General features: G+C 35.6%; 1 protein-coding gene across 12 annotated transcripts in view; it reads right to left on the bottom strand.

Moving 5' to 3' along the window:
• Window positions 1-20,003, bottom strand: part of SIPA1L2 (signal induced proliferation associated 1 like 2) — a 152,314-nt gene that overhangs the window by 96,454 nt on the left and 35,857 nt on the right. For 2 of the 12 annotated variants that reach the window (XM_026117337.2, XM_064509249.1), the window contains exons 3-4: window positions 18,023-18,192; window positions 15,398-15,498 (exon numbers count right to left, since the gene is read on the bottom strand). The exons of 8 other annotated variants lie outside the window; for them this stretch is intronic. The gene's annotated coding sequence lies outside the window, so the exon portion shown is untranslated. The remainder of the gene's footprint in view (window positions 1-15,397; window positions 15,499-18,022; window positions 18,193-20,003) is intronic. 2 more of the 12 variants (XM_026117341.2, XM_064509250.1) reach the window with 2 other exon arrangements.

The raw sequence follows: 20,003 nt of genomic DNA, 5'->3' as shown, positions 1-20,003 counted from the left end.
ATGTACCTAAAGAACAGTCTAGCAGCACATCTGTATTATACCACAGCTTAGATGATTTGGGAGGGGGGAGGGGGAAGAAAGAGATATCTAAGAGCGATAACAGTCTACGTGATTCTCAAAACTGGTGTAAGACCATTACAATTTTTACCAAAACAGTGGAATTACACTGGTTTGGAGCAACTGAAAGAGCTGGGCGGGGCGGGGGAGGGGGGCGGAAGGGGGGAATGACAATGCATTTCGTTTGTTCTTCCAGTATGGTTCCCTTCTCCAACAAAGAAGTAGCAGACCCATGTAGACACTGAGACAAAGATGCAACATTTAATTTTGGAGCAATAGATCTTTAGAACAGAACCTTGAAATCCGTAACTGCTCGGTACTGTTCACTGAAAGGTGTTTTAAGAAATCAAAGCACCTTCAGAAATCAGAACCATGCTTTCTTTCAGGCTTAAGGGAGAGGATAGGATGAGAAGAATCTTATCATCATCTTCTGGAATTAACAGTAAAAAATCCAAACCCTTAAAAATGTTAGACATCTGCTTGTCTTATGGACAAGATTTCTGTCTGTCATCTTTGATTTTCCAGAGAAAATAATGTAATAAACCATACCTTCCAAATACTAAACTCATTGTTATTATTTTTTCAAAATATCCTACCGCCACTTTTGAAACAGAACTAAAAACATGGTTATAAAATATATACTTTGTTGGGTATAACTTGTCATACAAAATAATGCCTATCACAAAGTTGTGTCACCTTCTCTTTAGCATATTTTCTATTATTTTCACTAAATTATCACAGTTAAATATTGTAGCTCAATTCATATTTTGTTTAATCAAAAATACAGTTGAAGTTTTTCATTAAGCAACTTGGATGATCTTTCAGGAAATACTGATATTTTATCCAGAGCTATTAATTAGTATAATACTACCATCTCTGTTTTTAAAACTTCAGTAACAGAAGGTGACTTCCCCCAAAAAAGAGTTTAGATAAATTTCCAATTCTGTTAGCATTGTATTTTCTTACAATATGAATACCAATATTCTATTGTTCCATGAGCAAAAGTTTTGACACCTGGATAAATTAAGGCTAATTGAATTTCCAGACCAAACTGGATATCCTGCTATTCTTACAACTCTATCATAAACAGTTTAATTATGCAGCCTATGCAGAGCTTAACATTAAAACTGGAACTGAAGTTGTCTTGCCCAGGTTGAACCACGCAAAGTGAAATCCTAGTTCTGTTGAAACTGATAGAAAAACTACCACTGACACACACTGAGAGCATCTTTCATTTGTACTCTTGCAATTCAGTTCAGCTATTTTTAACTGAATTTATGGAACTTAACAAAAAATACACTAATGCTTATAACATAATGCAATTTATGAGGTAAAGGAGAAATATCTGAACATGAAATTCTCAGATCAAGGATTTTTTCCAGGAAAGGGTCGAAAAATCAAGCAAGCACTGACCACTTATTTTGTCAGGAGAAAAACAAAACAAAACCAAAAGAAAAACTCCAAATCCTCCAAGAGTATTGTTAACTAATGCCATTTTCTTCAGCAGTCTGACACTTGACTAATTGCAAATGAAGGCAATATGCCTGTCCATCAAGTTCTTGAATCAGTCAGTTTTAAATAAACAGAACCCACAAAAGTGTCTTTGTTGCCTTTCGTTCTTTTCATTCACGAATCCAGGTGTCAAAGGTCAAAACAAAAGAAAAAAAAAAGGGACCCTACTTATTTAGCATTAAATAATTTATTTGCTACAGTGAGACTAGGATGACATCCAGAACATAATTTATGCATGTTATCTCTTCAGGACAGAAGTATGGCAGACTGGATGACTCAAAGCATTTAGATGTCCTTATCTCTGTGCCTGCAATATTTTGTTATAACTATAACTTCCTTGTAAATAACTTTATCCTCAACTAATCATACAGAACTTTTATTCCAGTTTTACCTTTGAGAACAAAGAGCCTTTAACACAGAATGATATGGGTATGACATCAAAAAGATACCCACAAAGAAATACCAATCAGTAGATAAACACAAGAAAATTTTTAATACTGCTTTACATATTCAACATAGTTCAAGAGCTTACAAAGTATGGAGTCGAAAGCTGTTTCCATGGTCTGAAAGGTGACAAAGCGAACATCTGTAGAACTGCCATGGACTTCACCTCAGCCACTGGAACCTACCTATTCACTAGAGAAGTCAGGTCAGACAGAGCAGGATCGAATCTCCTCTTAGAACTTTCAGTCACAATACTGAAATATTACACTGAAGCAATTTCCACTTAACAAATAAATAAATAAATAGTCATTTTCCATGTCCTCCTCAAGCAACTTGCAAAATCTCAGAATCCTCAGTAAGAACAGTAGCGTTTACAAGCTCAGAAATTTTCATGTGTCCACTGATTCTTAAATTGCTCCTTCCTGCTTGAATGCATATATTGTCATTTAAATTGGATAATCTCCAAAGCAGGGACTATTTCTTTGTCCTGTTTCAACAGGACAACTGTCAACATCCCCATATGACAACTCCATTGTACAGAATGCTAAATACTATGATAATCCAGTTAGTAAACAACTGTACCAAGTCACTTCCAGAGGCAAGGCTTAGAAACGTGAAGAGAGGATTTCTGCACCGCATATTCAACTCATTTGAGCACAAGCAAAAGGACTATCTTATACTGATTCTAAGCAATCATATTTGCATAATCCAAAAGGAAAAATCAGTAGTTTCTGAATAACCTGTCGCATGAAAATGAGTTTTGACAGATAACTGCATGGGTTGGGGTACCATTCAAAGGAAAACTTCAGCATCTGTAGACTGACTAGCTGAAGACTACCCAGAGAGAACATTCATATTGCATGCTACATGAGAAAGGAACGTACTACATAATATTAAATACCAAAGCAAACATTTTACTTTCAAGTTGTTAATGCATATTATAACACTAAAAATGCTAAAAGTTAATAATACAGTTCTTGTAAAATACAGGCAGAAACAAAACGTGATTCAGTGGGTTAGAAGAAATAATGAAGTATATTCTGTTTTATAAAAACACTGAAAAGAACGTATTCTACATTCTCCCAGAGTTAGTAACATCAGAAATTATCATTCTTTTTATCATTCTAGCTCAGTGCATAGGACAGTTATTCAAATTCCAAGGGAAGACCACTCTGCTCAAGAGTAAGCACAGAGAAAACCTACCAAAACACCCCAGAATATTAAGAAAGGTTCTGTCCAGTTTAGTAAAAAAAAAGAAAATGCACTTGCATCATTGCATAGTTTCTAAAAATACTTATCAGAGAAGTCTAAGGTGGGGGGGGGCTCAGTATTTTTTCGTTTCTATTTTATGCTTTCCTCATGAGATTGCTGAAGATAGGACCCGAATTGGACAGAATATACAGAAAAGTAACTGCTCGCTCTTATATGCCCTATTTTCACAGGCCTGAGGAGGAAGACTTCAAGCAGACTGACAGTAGAGACTGAAAGGTCCTGAGAAAACTAGGAATGAAAGGAGGTTAAGTTTGGCTGCTTGGGGGTCTTCCTCCCTCATAGACATAAAAGGAGAATGTATCAGAGTAGCAATAAGAATATGGAAAGAAGAGAACACCAATGCTGTTGCTAGGCTTGTGCAACTGCCAGTTTTGAAGTTAGGAAGGAATTTTTCTTGAAGATAAAAATAGCATATGATAGGATTTTCAGTTCTCCGCACAGCAATCTGGAGAATAGTTTTAGATTAGGACTGAGAAACGATAATTATTGTACATTAATAAATCAAGTTAATGATTCTAACACAACTTGCAGACAGCATTCCTTTTAGACAGTCTCTAAGAGATTAGACTTCAAAGATAACTGCATGACCCTGTCAGCTTGAAGAAGGAAGAAGACATTGAGATACTGCAAACTGAAGTACCCTTCACACGTATCTTCATTTAATTAACAGGAAGTTTCAGTTGGAGAGCTGAAAAGTAGGCTGGATTTTCAGGGCTAAGGTGAGGTCATTTTTTCTTTTCCCTGTGCCCCCATATTAACACTATCAGTGGAGGCTTCACTTTTAAAATCCTTTCTTTCTTGAGTCTGCATGATATTCTCCTACTTGCTTCATTTTCATTGTTAGGACATGATCTAAAACTGGTGAGCTAACATTCAGTACCTTTGAATGCAGAAGCTCTCATATGGAATAGCTAAACATGGTTCAACGTAGCATGCCAAACCTAGATCCAACTAACATGGATTTTTAAAAGTGTAAAATATATGTGTATGTATGTGTACATATATATATTTCTTATATAAATCAAGGCAATGTGACTGCTATGCTGCCCATAAAAAGCCAATTTTTAGAGTGAGTTTTATGAAAGTTAGGCTATATTTTTCATTCTGCTTCTCCCACAAGTCACTGTTTCACACCAGTATCCCGATGATCTTGATGGGAGAACAAGAGATCCTCTAAAGCAGGAAAGTTGTCTGTATTTCCTTATCATTGCATGGTTTACAACCAGTACGACTGAAAAAGTCATTTCACATATGTCATGACCATATTTTCCCATTGTTTAGCTCAGAGTTTACGGATCTGGCTTCAAATCGACTTAGCTGTAAGCCTTGTTTTGAAGTCCAAATGCACTTAGTGCTAAAAGATAGTCTGTATGAGAGTGTACAATGTATTGAACAAATGTATTGCAATTTTCTGTAAAGGTTCAAATTACAAAGGATATTATCTGAAAAGAAAATAATGCATTTCCTCCACAAGACCCTTTTTGACATAGTACTTTCCCCAATGGATTTTGATTGGGAAAAAGCTTGCAATCTTCTCTGCTTACTGCACAATCTCTCCTCTTCCAACTCCTGAGTCTTTATTCAGCTTCAGTACAGCTACCAAATTTCTACCTCCGACTGTGAAATAATGGTCCAAATTTCTTTATCAACCTTCCAATAACAGCCATTTCTTCAGATACCCCAGAAGGATCCCATGCTAATATTCTTAATGTTTTTTTCCGAATAATCAAAAGGAATTGCATGCAATATATGACAGCCTTACACACACATATCCCACCTACTGTTAGTGAAAGCTAGCATAGATGTCATATGCTTTCTCTCCTTTCTTAAAGTATTTCAGTACTCAATAGTGTGTAGCTAGGTTGGTATTTAGTATCACAGACAGTTAAATTCATAGATACTGATGCCAATAATAAACTTTGCCACTCAAGACTTAATTCCAGCTCTTTTCAAATTCAGGCAGACATGTCAATATTGGTTATATTCTCTTTTCTCACAACTATAACAATTTGTTAAATTTCTCATTTTCATAATAAATCAATACTTTGTAGAACAATTTAAGTCTTTCCAACCATCTCAGCCTTCCAGTTGTCAAATGCCAAATGAGGTGTATGCCATACCTGTAGGAGAAAGAAAAGAAAAAAAGCTTCTACCTAGATGATATCAGAGTTTAGATTAATTTGAATCTTACTTCAGTTTGCACTTCAGACAACTGCTGGGAAGTTACAAGTAAGATCAAACACCGTTGCAGTTGAAGCCCCTTTCTTTGGGGACCGACTGTTACGTACTGCAGAGAACTTTCACAGTGCTTCAGGTTCTCATTGCTCCTAGCTGTCTTCCTCACTGTTTTGCTGTGTATTATTTCCTTTGTAGCAGGGGCAGCAAATGCAGGTATTTATAGCCCTATTTGCAATTCTACTTTCATCATCAACATAAAGACAGCACAAACTGAAATGCAGAAGACTGAGAGGCAGGCGAAAGTTCCTTTCTTTCAGCCCAAGTACTGGTTGGAAACCTTTGGAGGAGCAATGACAGATACAGACAACTTCAGAGGAGGCAACACTAAAGTGTCTCAGACAGAGGTGGTACAACTGATTATCAGACTAGTTGTGTCTGATAACTAGTTTTGTGCTCTTCATTTGAATAAAGAAAGTACAATACACAGTCCAAGTGACACAGGACTCTTGTTAAGAGACGATAGAAGCCTTTTCAGTTTTCAACAAGATGGGAAAAAAATGTTATACGCTCTTGGAATAATAGTCACTCCTTCATCATGAAACAGAAGAAAAATGAGGTAATGGCAGCAGGAATCTATGTTGCAATGATTAAAATAAAACTTGAGAAGCTAGGCTAAACATAGATTTTGTGTGGAGTTGTCCTCATATTTCCCCCCCCCCCCCCCCCATATAAGAAGTACAAAAGACATTTTAATATTTTTTGTGAATTATCCTGTAATAAAGCTTGGGAATCGGTTATTCAGTTTGGTCTACCACAGGTGCCCAATTTGTGTGTCTACTAAAATGGTTCCCACAAATTTAAGTGTTTCAGCTTCTTCTGCGAGGGGAAAAAAAAATCCATAAAAACACTATTTTGATGATGCTCTGGAGCAGGCCAATAGAACCGCTACATGTACAGGCCACTTATCCTGCAACAGCAGAGGGCCACCCTCCACCTCCTACCCTGCCATGTTGCCTATGACAACAAATGGACTGTTGAAAGAATCAGAACATCCTACTGTAGACAAGATCTAAAATATTCACTAAGAAAAGAGTACGGAGTGCTTGTGAAAGGGCACATTTTATGGAAAAATTAGAAATACTAGCTTTGCTTCTACTTCCTGTGTTTTCGAGGGAGTAAAACAGACATAAAACACTTTTTATGATATGTCATTTGGCAGTAAAATGCCTCTGATGTCAGAGCTTTGAATTATTCTTGGTAATAAAGAAGGAAGGGGTTGATTAAAATGAAATAGGCTTTAAGAAAGAAAAAGGAAACATTACCCTTTATCTTCATTGTTTTTTATGGAAGCTGCTTTAGTTTGACCTTGGCTATTTACTGACTGTGTGAACTGTGAGGTAGCATAAACTGACACATTACTGGCCAATCTTCTGTAGCTTACAAAGTGACTGGAGTTCTGCAGTTTCAGATGTCAGCAAGTAATTTCTTGTATACTTCTGCATCACTTTTATTTTACAAGTATTATTATGATGAAGTGTTATTCCACATCACTGCACATCAAGATCTTTTAAATAAGCTCTTTTCTGACAGGAGAGATTTCACTTCTTTTCTTCCATCTTTTAACAAGGCCTATCTGAATCAAAAGAACACAAATTATATATAGAAAATATGCTGAAATTTATGGTGAATACAATGCACTTAATTCACACAGTCTTATTAGATTAAAAAAAAATTGTTCTTAGTTTTACAGTGTAAATTTGGAAAGTTGATTTCATAACATCAACAAAATACCTTGAATATCTTGGTAGTTACCAAATAACTTGATAAGGTTAGTCATGGTTCTTTCTTAATTGGGGGAGGGGGACCCTTTCATCTGTTTTCCTTTAAAATTATAGGTAGGGGAACTAGAGTGAGAAGGTTGCCAGCAGATTATTGTTCTTCATTTCTTAGCAGTCCATTCAATTCAGCACAACTTCATAATGATGAAAAGTCATTATCATCTGTTCAGTGATTATTCGACGGCTTATCTAGAATCAAGTCATTGTCTGAAACTAACTTGTTTTCAGTGAGACTTAAAAGCACTGTAAAGGGAAGAAAACTTTGGTAAAATTAGTTTTATGTAAAACTTTGTTGCAGTACAGTGCTTTTTAAACACTTCCTCCCTCCCCTGCCCAAAAAAGAATTTAGATAGCGTAATCATCACTCTACAGTTTTGCCTCTACTATGTTATGTTAAAGCACATAGCAGGGAACTCTTAAGGTGTCCTGCTGAGAAAGCATGCTATATATTTTCATTTCAAATAGGAAGAAAATAACTGTGTTCAAAATTACAGTGTGGAAGTAACACTTCTTTCAAAAATTCCCACCCAAAACAGAATCTTACTGACTTCTCCCAGTACATATGCTTTCTCAGATAAAGCCCCAGTCATGAATGGGTTACAGAATACAGGTTCAATGGTATATTCCTCCTTGTTAGAGAGGCATCACAATTTTTTCCATAAGCTTTTCTTGATATTTAGCATAATGACAAGGGAGTAAAACAGACTTTTAGAAGCTACAATCTTAAAGATAAGCTCTTAATATTTCAAGAAACTTGCTTCTTTCTCCACCCCCAGCCCTTTTACTCCCAGCCTTATCTCTTTCTTTGGATTCCACAAAAACTCTGTATGGGATGACACTGTATGACAACTGCAGGCTAGCATAAGTGTGATTCCATCTCCCTAACTTTCCTTCTTTATGACATAGGGTCAAAAGACAAAAATTGGGGGTCGGCAGTAAGAAAACTTACTTTACGATATGACTTATTGAAATACTGGAAAAAAAATAGCTATCAGTGACACTGAGTGACCTAATGAACACATCAAAAGCCTAAAACAGTCCCAATAAACTCACATTTGATTGCTTCAGTAATTTGCCTTTAAACATTTATCTGGACAGAGATGAAATAACATCATTGGGAAGTATGAATAATATAAGCATGGTCAAGTGTTGGTAAGCACAGGGAATGCTAATTACAGGGTCACATTCATCTGGAAGATGATAGTTTGCTTTTACTATGGCCAATTTTGTTTTTACTTTTGCTTTTTAAATACTGATTATGTAACACCCCACCCAATAACCCAGAAACAGAATTTTGTATTTGACTAACCAAGTTCTGGCACTTATGTAAATTAAGGTGTTCAAATAGCTGGGTGTGATTATCTGATCTAAACAGTTAATGCACTGGCATAGTAATGCTCTGTGAGCACTGTGAAAAATTTGCCTCTGAATTTTATTATTGGCCTTGATTTAGCATAAAGTTTCTGCTCAGCCAACAAACCATATATCATTAAAACAGACTGCACATTTCTGGAACTATGTTTTTACTTGATGTCAGTGCGTACTTTCCTCTTTTTTTTGCAGCATATGTACATTACAGAAACAGAAACTACACAGTTGATTTCAAAATCGAAGCTTAGAAAGGAATAGTCAAAATTGTTAAGCTCCTGACTCTTAGAAAGCTCATATTAATTATACAAGAAATTATACATTTGACATATAATTTAAATAAATGGCATTCCTTCTTCTTCCCAACCCATACTCACCATCTTTTCCTGGAACATCCACAGATTTTTTTTTTTCAAAAAATTCAGGACATTATCAAAAAAAAAATTCTTGATAACCTAGAGAAACATTTTCCTCCAAACTGCATTTGCATATTCTTCAATAAATTAAAAGGTCAACGACACTACAGTGCCAACATTATGTATGACACTTCAAGAACAGTATCTTTACTAGGACAATTTATAAGGCAAGTGTTTGAGACAAAAATGCACTGTATAACTGTTGAAATTATAGGATTTTTTTAAACAGTTTATGCAGAATATCAGCAATGAAATAAGGATTTTCTACAGATTCTGCTCAAACAGCTTTTCCACATTTTTTAAATAAATGCATATGTGAATAAAAAAATAAGGACAATTTGAAAAAGTATAAAAACATTACCTATATAATAAGGTAAGGAATTTCTACCAGTGTGAATAAAATACAATCAGTAGGCTATTGTAAGGCAAAAGGCAATAAAATCAAAATAGTCAGAGACTGACTAACTCTCAATTGCTATCCAATTAATTTTAAATTAAAAAAACTAAACTCAAAGATATCCGGAATTTTGATAAATACTTCTGTTTCTATGTAAGTATGCAGTTCAGTACTCAATGCTCCAGTTGCTTGAATTTATTCCAGCTGATCTTGTATGCAAACAAGTTTTTGTGCGTGTTCAAGGCAGTATTCCTCAATATGGGTGCTCACATTACAGTGCATGTATAATATAAGCAAAAATATTTTCACATACACATGCATACATACTGTCATTAGTCTGTAGGTCCATGTTATCACTAATCTTGAAAAAAACAGAACATGAAAGTTTTAGTAATATCTTTAAAGTAAAAAATACTTTAATCACAACTTCTCTCTCATCTTATTCTTCTACTACTCTGAACAATGTTTAATAGATTTAAATTGAACTAAGCAAAGATTCCATAAAATCTATAGAATATTTTCAAAACCTGCAGTATCAGGGGTGGGACACAGCTTCTCTACCCTAGAGGATAAATGCCCTTCTGAAAACACAGACTAAACTTTCGGTCAACAGTTTCAGTTTTACAGAAAGCAAGCCAGTTGTGTTTTTTCTCTTGCTATATAACTATGTCAAAACAAAAAGCCCAGGCAGCAATCTGGGCCAAAGCACACAGGTGCAAATCTGCTAACTGTCTACAGCCATATTCAGAAAACTTCAAGGCCACTTGTATTTCAGCAGGTTTGACTACATGGAGCCTGCAGTGGTACCTATACAAATTTACATTAGTAAATTGCAGCAGACTGCTCTGTGAACAGCAGGGCAAGGGGGAAAATCAGCTAAAACTATGTTTTAAGGATGCCATTCTGCTTAAAAGAAGTTTGCATATTTTCAGACTTATTTATCAGTCTTATTTATGAATCTCCTTGTATTTTTAATCCAAAAATTCTGAGGAAAAAAAACCTGTGCCACAAAGTCTCACAAATTGTTTTTCCAGCCTTTAGCAGCATTCTGAAACTTAAACTAAGTTGTCCATATTTCAGTGGGAAGATTTAGTAATGCAAATTCATATTTACAAAACACATAGCATATGTACATTTTCCCCTCCATTCCAATGATTTATTAATTTCCATAAGGAGAGATGGTGTGCATTTGCATGCCCTGTTTGCCTCTCATAATGTAGTTCCCATCTCTGCTCCATCATTTCCCCTGTAATGAAAGAGTCTTTGGCTCTCCCATTTTTACCTCACATGTCGAGAATGCTGTGTGCCCCTTTGCTTCCTCTTTTCTCATCAGATCTCAATCAGATCTCATGTTTGAAAACATCTGTTATCAAAAGTCATGTGAGTGAGGCCCTGCAAGTTCAGCCTCCTATAATATCTTGAAATCAAAAGAAATGTCTTACATCGTACTCTTTCCCCAAGCCCATTTCCTCCTCTTATATAAATATCCATCTCCTCATTTTTCCAATGGTCTACTACCCCGAGAAAAGCCCAGCTTTCCAACTTAGCATTTGAGTTCAGCTGTCTTATCTAAAAGCATTCACTTCAGGTTCTATTTCATTTTTCAGTTTTACTACTAATTTTCCCTTTGAATATTTTGTCCTCTTTGATCTCACTACTGTTCCTCCACTGTCTCCTTCCTTTATCTCAATATTTTTTCCTTCTTATTAATAACTTCCTAAAGTATCACCCATCAGTCTTTTCTATTTTACCCAGGTCCATCTTTGTGGTATCCAAGACAGTCAGATGACACACTGTACATCACTAGCATCCATTACAACTTCTGACCTTACTTTCCTCTGTCCTTCTTTCCAGGAGATGAGGGAAGCTATCAGATTTTTTTTTCAATTGTACCGTATGTTTATATATGTTGTTTCTTTTATTTTGAATAAGAATGGTCTGAACCCATTGCTCAACAATTAATACTTTGCATATGTTGGCTTACACTTTAGTCCATTCATCTCCTGTCAAAACCCGGGCAAAATGAGTATGTGCAGTGTGTCCTTAAAGTCAGCAAATGATCCATTTCAAACAACAGTCTAGAGAGAAATCCAGAGAACAAAGATCCTCAGAGAAAACTGTCAGCAACACTCTTCCAACTACAAAAACAGACTAGCCTAGTAAGAAAATACGTAAAGTAAGATCTTATAAATTATAATTATAAATTATAAATTGTTTGTCTAAACTAGAGGGAGATATTAACATGAAAAACAATGTATAGTAGCCCTGTAGCACCATATCCATACAAATTTATTTTATTAAAAGTATCAAAACAAAATTTATATCTCAATTTTCAGCTACTCTTTCTAGAGGAAATATAGAAATACTTATTCTTTGATTTTAAAAAAATATTTCAGGACTTCCAAAACTGAAGACAGATATTTGAAGATGGTTCGAATAATCTTTGAGTTTAAACAATGACATTATGTGAAAAGCTCACAGATGTATATTGAAGACACAAAAAAATTTGAACAAACGGAACACCTATATGAAGAAAAAAAAATAACACCACCTGTATTAAGAGAAAAACTTAAATAACTGTTCTGGATCAAACTGCTGTATGAATACAAGAGTTCGTCTTGAAGATAAAATGTGAGTCTCTATTAGTTTGCCACATCTTCCTGGAAAACAGAGTTTCATAAAAGGAATAATATGTTAGCTGGAATTTGCTTTTTGTTGCTAAGGCACTTCAAAATAGCTGTCACAGACTAGATTTATTGTTCCAGTCAAGACAATTCTTCCACTGATTGAATGAATGTGGAGCGCTCTCCCCTCTTAATAAAACTCTTACTGAAAGAAATAAAGGCCTATTAACCAATGATTCAATCAGCTCTGCCATTCTAATAAAAGATTTGGAAGTCCTAAAATATTTGAAGCTAAGCCAAATATTATTCCCTTCCAATCAGTGTGAGTTTGATAGAACTAATAGCATTAGTCATAGCAACAGGCAGCAGACAAGATTCCAATTTGTTAGTCTTTGCAGAAAATTTAAAAAGAAAATCTAAAGTCATGTTTTTCAGGTACAACACTGGCCGCTCCTCAGTTGTCTTGTTCAAATCTCCTCCTCCCCATTTCAGATGAAGGTCTCTCTCCTATTTAAACAGACTCTCATGAAAGAACTACAGTATAGTACCAACTGCACATGAGAGGTGATCCTCCTGTACACAGGAACTACTCAGTGGGGAATTTTAGAAGGGAATAGTTCTCTCCTGCTGTGTTTTTGTCTAGGAATGTAATTTCCTTGTAAGTCTTTACAAGCAGCTAACAATAAGACTGCCACAAGACCACACATTGTTTCAGAGATACTTGACAACTCATCTGAAGGTAAAGCAAAGAGTCCATCTAATTCCCTTCCACCTACTTAAGAAAAAAAGTTTAACTTTTTAAAAATATACGGATAATTTAAGTTTGTCTTAAACTGTTACTAGAACTGACTTTCCTGTTAGGCAAGAGCAATTAGAAGCTACAAAAACTAGGTCAGCTTAATGCAACAGTTCTTTTTGTATTTGGTGTTCTAATAATGTTCACCTTGAATGAGTATTTGTTGAACCTATTTTAATTTTTAAATAAATTTTAAACAAACTTAAAATTTTTAAAAAGATCTCAATAATAATACTTGTAAGCGATTTTTAAAAATTCCCGTTATTAAACAAACTTGCATGTAAATTCAATGCATTTTACTGATACTCAATTTTTCTGACATTCCCAATGACTCAACGTCAGAATGAGACAGAATCCAATATAGCATGCAAGCTGATATGCACATAAGAAAGTTAGATAGAACTAGAATAGTAGCATATTGTGCTTAAGCAAAACAAGACAGGCATTATTTCCTTGAACTCTCTGCAACCTCAGTGACAGTTGTGAAGTGACTGGGGAAAGAGTTTCCATTAACATAAAAATTCTGAGTGTACTGGAGAAAAGCAGCTTTATGGAAAAATGCAGAACTGAAGAAAGGTTATCCAGAGCAGCTACAGAGTACAACACAATGAAAACTTCCTACCCTGAAATACTCTGAGAAAAGGTTGACTCATAGAGCAAGTCAAACACCATATAAGGAATTGAATCTGAAGGTTGTTTAAAGTCATTTTATTAAAGTGGGGGGGGGGGGGGGGGAAGAGTATTTTGTCCAATATACAGTGTGTGTTCTGAGTAATATTATTTATAACTACGTATTCCCACTGTGTTGCAATGTTACTCAGATTACAATACGAACGAATTTAATTTAGATAGGGAAATAAATTCACTATTGCAAAAAGTCTACAAAACTGAACCCCCGAAATCAGCACCTCAGTAAAATGCCTGAACTACCAAGCTATTGGCTACGCTGAAGTGGGAAGGCAAGAAGAAAGTTTGACAGATCTTAGTTTCATTCTTACCCAAAACATGAACATTCAGAAATTGTGAAGTATTCACATAATGGGGGGGGAGAAAAGAAAAGATTTCTTACCAGTTCTGGCCATCAGCAGTACCTAATAATCACAGACATTACAGCAGAAGTAGATCTTAGACTACATCTAAAGATGAAGATGGTAGAGAGAGCATAGCCATGTTTCTACAGGTAGCTGAAAAAATATAATTTACACTGCACTGCTGAGAAAGGGATATAACTCTACAGAGGAACAGAATGGGCAAGCAAAGAAGATAAGCATTAGAATTTAATGAAGCAGGAATAGGTGAGCTGTTCAGAACATTCATATAGGCTGAAAGACAGACTGAGTTGAGAGACAAGGAAGGAGATGACAGAACAGAAGTCTGGGCAATGGACATGTATACAGTACTTCTCCAGAAATGAACGCTTTCAGAGAAAGAATGAATACCACCAGAGAGACCACATAAGTGGCTAACTGCAAGATTTTTTAACATGAATCAGTATCAAAAACAGACGTCTTCTGATTCAATTAATAAGCAGATTTCAAAACGGTTGAAAAAAGGCAGCATCATGTACTTTATAGAATCAGTAAATTAAGTGAGAATGATACACTGCAAAGATCTATCCATAGAATACATGCAGACACATCTATCCTGCCCTTGTCAGAGTACTGTTTGGAATGGAGTACAGGAGCCGATAGTGCTCAAACAAAAGCAACCCCTCACCTCCAATCCATCATAATAATAGCTTTTAGAGCACAGGATACCCAATAAGGCCTTCTTCCATGCTATGAAACAAGGCAATTTTGCAACAGTCTGTAATTTCAAGATAAATAAACATCTATTTATTTTGTGCTTAGCACTACTTCTTCAAACCAGACAAGAAAACACAAGTAATACAAAACTATTTTAGTAAAATCTTCACTGATCAGCATACCCAACACAGCTGGCCAGTTGCTGGGAGGAATACTTAAGGGAAACCTACTGTGTAACAATAAAGTAGCATGAAGATAGTAACATTGAATCAAAATCATGGAGGTTGCTGGCTGCATGCAAATCAACACAGTTCTCAGTGACTGAAAGGAGACAGTAAGTACATTCTGACACTTAGAAATTAGTAAGAGCAACCAAAACTCTGTCAGTTAAAAAAGTACATTCTGCTTTAACGGTCCAGAGCAATGGAGTATGGAAAAGCGGGAAAAAAAGAGAGAGAAAAGGGAAAGAGAGGGAAAAGAAAGTAAATTAACCATTAAAAACTGCAAAAGAAAATGCCTTTAATAAGATTAGACAGTTAAATTAAGCACTACCAATTCATTCTAAACTAAAATTATGATTTCCTTACCATTGCTTCCTTCTACCTGTATGCCCACGCAACACAGCACCAAAATCCATTTTGTGGTCCTCCTATCCAGGGACCAAGCAAGACATGATTGCTTGATCACTCGGCTGGGCAAGTATATGAACACATATGCCTAAATGTATACACCAGATACATATGTACATACCAGTATGGCCAGGCGGTTTGCATGTTCCAGCTGTATCACTTGGCCAAAGACCACCTCTTTAGCAGCTTCATGGATCAAGCACACGTTGCCTTTTAGTTTTACTGGAGGAAAGGGAAAAGAAGCTCTTGGACAATTATCTCAAGGAAGGGATAAGAGACAGGAGGGAGGATTCCAAAAGTGGGGAAAAAGCAGAGAGTAGAGGGAAATACTCCACCCTATCACCTATCTTTCATCATAGTCCATCAAGTCTGTGGCTAGCACTGGAGCTGGTATGAGGGATTGATTTCTCTACCAAAAAGATTTAAAAAGCTTTCTATTTAGTTAAGATTTATTCATATTTCCCTCAGCACCAAAGCAGATTTAAAATTAGGGTTTGGGTTTTTTTTGTTGTTGTGTTTTGGTTTTTTTTTTTTTTTTTTTTTTTTTTCCAATCAACCAAATGAGAGAAACCTTAATACTACATCATCTGTTTTGGCTGGATATTCACTGAGAGACAAGAGAAGATATTACGAAATAAAAGATTTTCCCTGGATGAAACTCCCCCTTCATCCCAAAACTCCAAGACACCACAATCTCCTGATAATGCTCTACATGCAAAGGTTTAAATCTTGTGTGACCCTGAACAAAACACATTTTTTCTTGCCAGAATATTCACTGGTATTTGTTTCTACAAGATCTTCCTAAAATAGTTACCTTTGTTCACTCTCATATTATAACTAATACCTACATTTAAATCTCCTTGAACTAAAAGGAAGATTTTAAATTTACTGCATAATGGTTTTAAACATTTAGAAATTAACAAACTATTTCTCTGCAGAAAGTTATTAAATATAGCCTGTATCAGAAAAGCATCAAAATATGTATCTAAGTTTTTAAATTTTTGCTTCAGAAATACAACCATCGGTATAACTTCTATAGACTTTATATTTTCTGTAGACTTGCAGCTGTTACAGTGGTAAGTGTCACAATGTTCCTCTATGTCATGTATGTGTCTGGTTTAAAAATTGTACCTTAGCACAATTTTCTCAAACCAGGAAGGGTGAAGTTTCTAACAATGAAATAATTACTTCAGTGTGTAATTCTAGAAGCCATGTGCACAATACCTCAGAGTAAAGCACATTTAAAAACACAATGAAGACTACTTCACTGAATGAACAGTATTTTACTTTCCTTTGTGAGCTTAGTAACAAAAAGAAATACAAGGGCAAGCGGAAAATAAGCAGGAAAGTTGAAGAGCAAAACTATCTTCAAATTTCATAAAACACACTTCTCAACTACAATATAAACTCAGTTTGTAGTCTGTCAATTTTTATATTTTCATAGTTACAGCAGAGTTCTTTACAGAAGCACTCTGCTAACAAAAAAGAGAAAGCTTAAACTGAAAATAGCTTTCATTTTAACTACATCACTTCAGTACCTTGATATCAAGCATCGGTCCCAACAACTTACTATACTAGTAATAATCCCATGAAGGAAAAAGTTTCCCTTTACCTCTTCCAATAAAAGCAAATTTTAGTCACTTAAAATCTATTGGGATTATATACTCTAATCTGCTCCTTCAAGAAAAACAAGTATATCAAACTATTCAATACAAATAAGTGTTTCAGAACACTGTTTCAAGGTCAAACTATACCAAATGCAAAATAAGAGAGACCCAACATTACCTTGCTAAACCTAAAGTAACATAAATGCTGGCTGCCCTGGAGACCGAACTAGCTGAAATGCATACAGCTGTCATATAATCTACACTCCTCCTCCTCCAAGCTACCAACTGCCAAATGTAATCTAAAAATTAGCATATGTAAAGCAAAAGGGTTAGACTATGACATCAGTTTATCTGCTTCTTAGAAAACAGTTTTGAATTAAACCTACAGCCTACTCCGACCTTCAAAATTCTAAACAAGCCCTACCAAAGAGAAAGAAACAGCAAAGACCACAGCAATCCATTTACAAGTGTATTCTAAATTTTAAAATTATTTGTAAACATTCTCTTCTAAAAAAAATCCTCTTTCAGGCAAAGATGAAAAAAAAAAATCAGTCAAAAGTCAAAATCACATACTTTGTATCTGACTTCTAAACATGATACAAAAGAGAAAGATTTAATTTCACTAAGTCAGAGAAATCAAGTATTGCTGAATGGCGCTTTGGAGCCAACTGAAAAATAAAGACAAGGCAAAGCAGAAATAGACGGTCTAACTAAGCTGTCAGTCCCCCAAACATAATTAGCAGTTATTATCATTAACAGTAATGAAGATCACTTTTCTAAAATCTCCAAAAGACATGTAACAAAAGGGAAGAAATGGCTAAAGTTCTTCTTTCTTCTGAGACTGTTAGTATATAGGCTTAACAAGGTACATGAAATGGAAGCATGTGTTCCTAAGCCTCTCGCTTGGAAATAGCCACTTCAAAAAATATTTACAAACTTAGTTTATATTTTGGAGAAAACTTTGCCACCGCACAGGTCTTTGATCAGCATTTGCTGGCATGCACCTCTGCCCTTCCTTAAGCTGTCCAGGGTAGTTAATTTTACTAGTCTTAAAGATGAGAAAAAAATTCCAAGAAATTTCAAGACAAAAATCTTCCTGCTTATTTTCTGTAAGCATGATCCCTCACCATTCATATTACCTTCCTCCAGTAGCAATAAGACCAAACAGGAGAACTGTATACAGGCTGAAACAAGCTGCAGTGAAAGATCTGGGGAAATTTCGTATCCCCACCAGCACCAAGATGCATCACAGAGTACACAGTCCATTCATAAGAAGGAATTTGACGAAGCAGCAGATCAAATGACTAGGCTAAATGACAAGAGTGAAAAGACAAAACAGGGAAAAAATATAAAAAAATCTAACAGGTATGAACTATTACATATTATTAAGAGCAAAACAATAACTTATTAGAGGACTAACAAGGATAGACTGAGTACTTTCATACTGCTATTTTTGAAACTAGATACTTCTCCCTTCCCCCCCACCCCGCCTTTGCAAATAGACAGGGCTCGGAGTGTGCTGGGTTAATAACCAGACCAGGTCAGCGTCCAGGAGATTATTTTAAGCTGTCTGCATTTTTTAGATAGGGAGTGGATGGAACAGGCTACCCCAGAAAAGACCAAATACAACAAAAGGTCATCTGTATCACATTATTGATATTTTAAGACTAAAATTTACTGAAAACAAGCACTTAGACATTTCATACACAGGGTAAAAACATTATAGCTTAACCAGTTTCATTGGTACACTCTGACAGTTACTTCAGTCAATACATTTTCATCCTGAAAAAAGCCTCCAAAACCTCATTAAATTTTTGCTATTCAAAAAGTAATGAACTGAGCCTGAAAAATATACCTGATGTCTACTGCCCTGCTAAGCTCACTAACCTAGGAAAAAATGACCTAACCATCATCCCTACAGCTTGATTAAGAAAGAACTACAAGTGGCTTTGACTTAATCATTTTAATTCATGCAATTTGTCCATCTGTTTTAGCTTTTTTCCTGCTTGGAAACTACCTAGCAATTTCTTCCCTTTCCCTAGAAAATGATTTGGGGAGAGAAATTTTAAAGTTCTTGTATTTTCTCAATTTCTCACCTTTCCTATCCTGTCACAGGTTCTGTTTCTCTCATTTTCTATGACAAGCCTCTCTTTCCTAGCTGCATAGCTCTCTTTTCTAACATGCCCACTCATCCTGCACAGTTCTGGTACCAACCAGAAGCGAGCTCTTAAGATATGTTTTTGACCTATTCTTCTTGTTTATCTTCAGAAGTATTTCCAGTAATTCTTAATTATCTCAAAAATTTAATTAGAGATTTTTTTTGCATGAGCCAGAAAAAGGACTACAGCTAAGATAATTCATTGTAATCCTTTGCTTTGTATGAAAGAACAATATACAACTCTGATTTTACTAAAATAAATAAGATTATATAAAGTAACAGATCAAGATGGTGTATATCCATTTTTCTTCTTTTCTGAGAACTATCTTCCAATTATTTTTATTTGGTTACTTGCATATTTGTTTTTTCTTCTCAGATCTTCTTAGTACACAGCAGGGGTTCATATGCCTCTTCCTCAATGGCAAAACACTTACTGCATTTGTTGAGGCCTAAGAAATGAATGCTTTAGACTAGCTGCTCCCAACTTGTGAAAATAGTCCCCTTTTTCTCATCCTCCCTTCCCGTCTAAGATCCATCACTCTGCAACTCTTGATCCTTGATTGCCTTTTCTTATACCCAACACTCCCTCTTTTTCCCATGAACCCTCCAAAATGACCAGCACAAAACACAAATAAGCATTCCTGTTTTATTAACCTGCATGGTACTCCATCTGACTCTTAATTTTGGTGAAAGGTATTCCTTAGAAGGTGTTGAATTACTGCTCTTTCCTTATTATTCGGAGTAACATGGCATTTTAATAAATGAGAGAGTCCTACTACTCTCCAAGCTTCAGTGAGCTGAACAGACAGATCCAGCTTGAGATTGGAAGCAGTACACTCACATTTCATGACACTACACCCAGCCTAACAAATGTTCCCAGAACCAGAGACTTTGTGGAGCACAGTGCTGAGCAATCTAACATAGCTTAGGTATTTACACCTGAGCTAGTCTAACCTAGTCTC

Source organism: Dromaius novaehollandiae, chromosome 3 (assembly GCF_036370855.1).
Source record: "Dromaius novaehollandiae isolate bDroNov1 chromosome 3, bDroNov1.hap1, whole genome shotgun sequence".
In the NCBI taxonomy this organism is placed as follows: domain Eukaryota; kingdom Metazoa; phylum Chordata; class Aves; order Casuariiformes; family Dromaiidae; genus Dromaius; species Dromaius novaehollandiae.
This window is presented reverse-complemented; position numbering and strand designations above follow the sequence as displayed.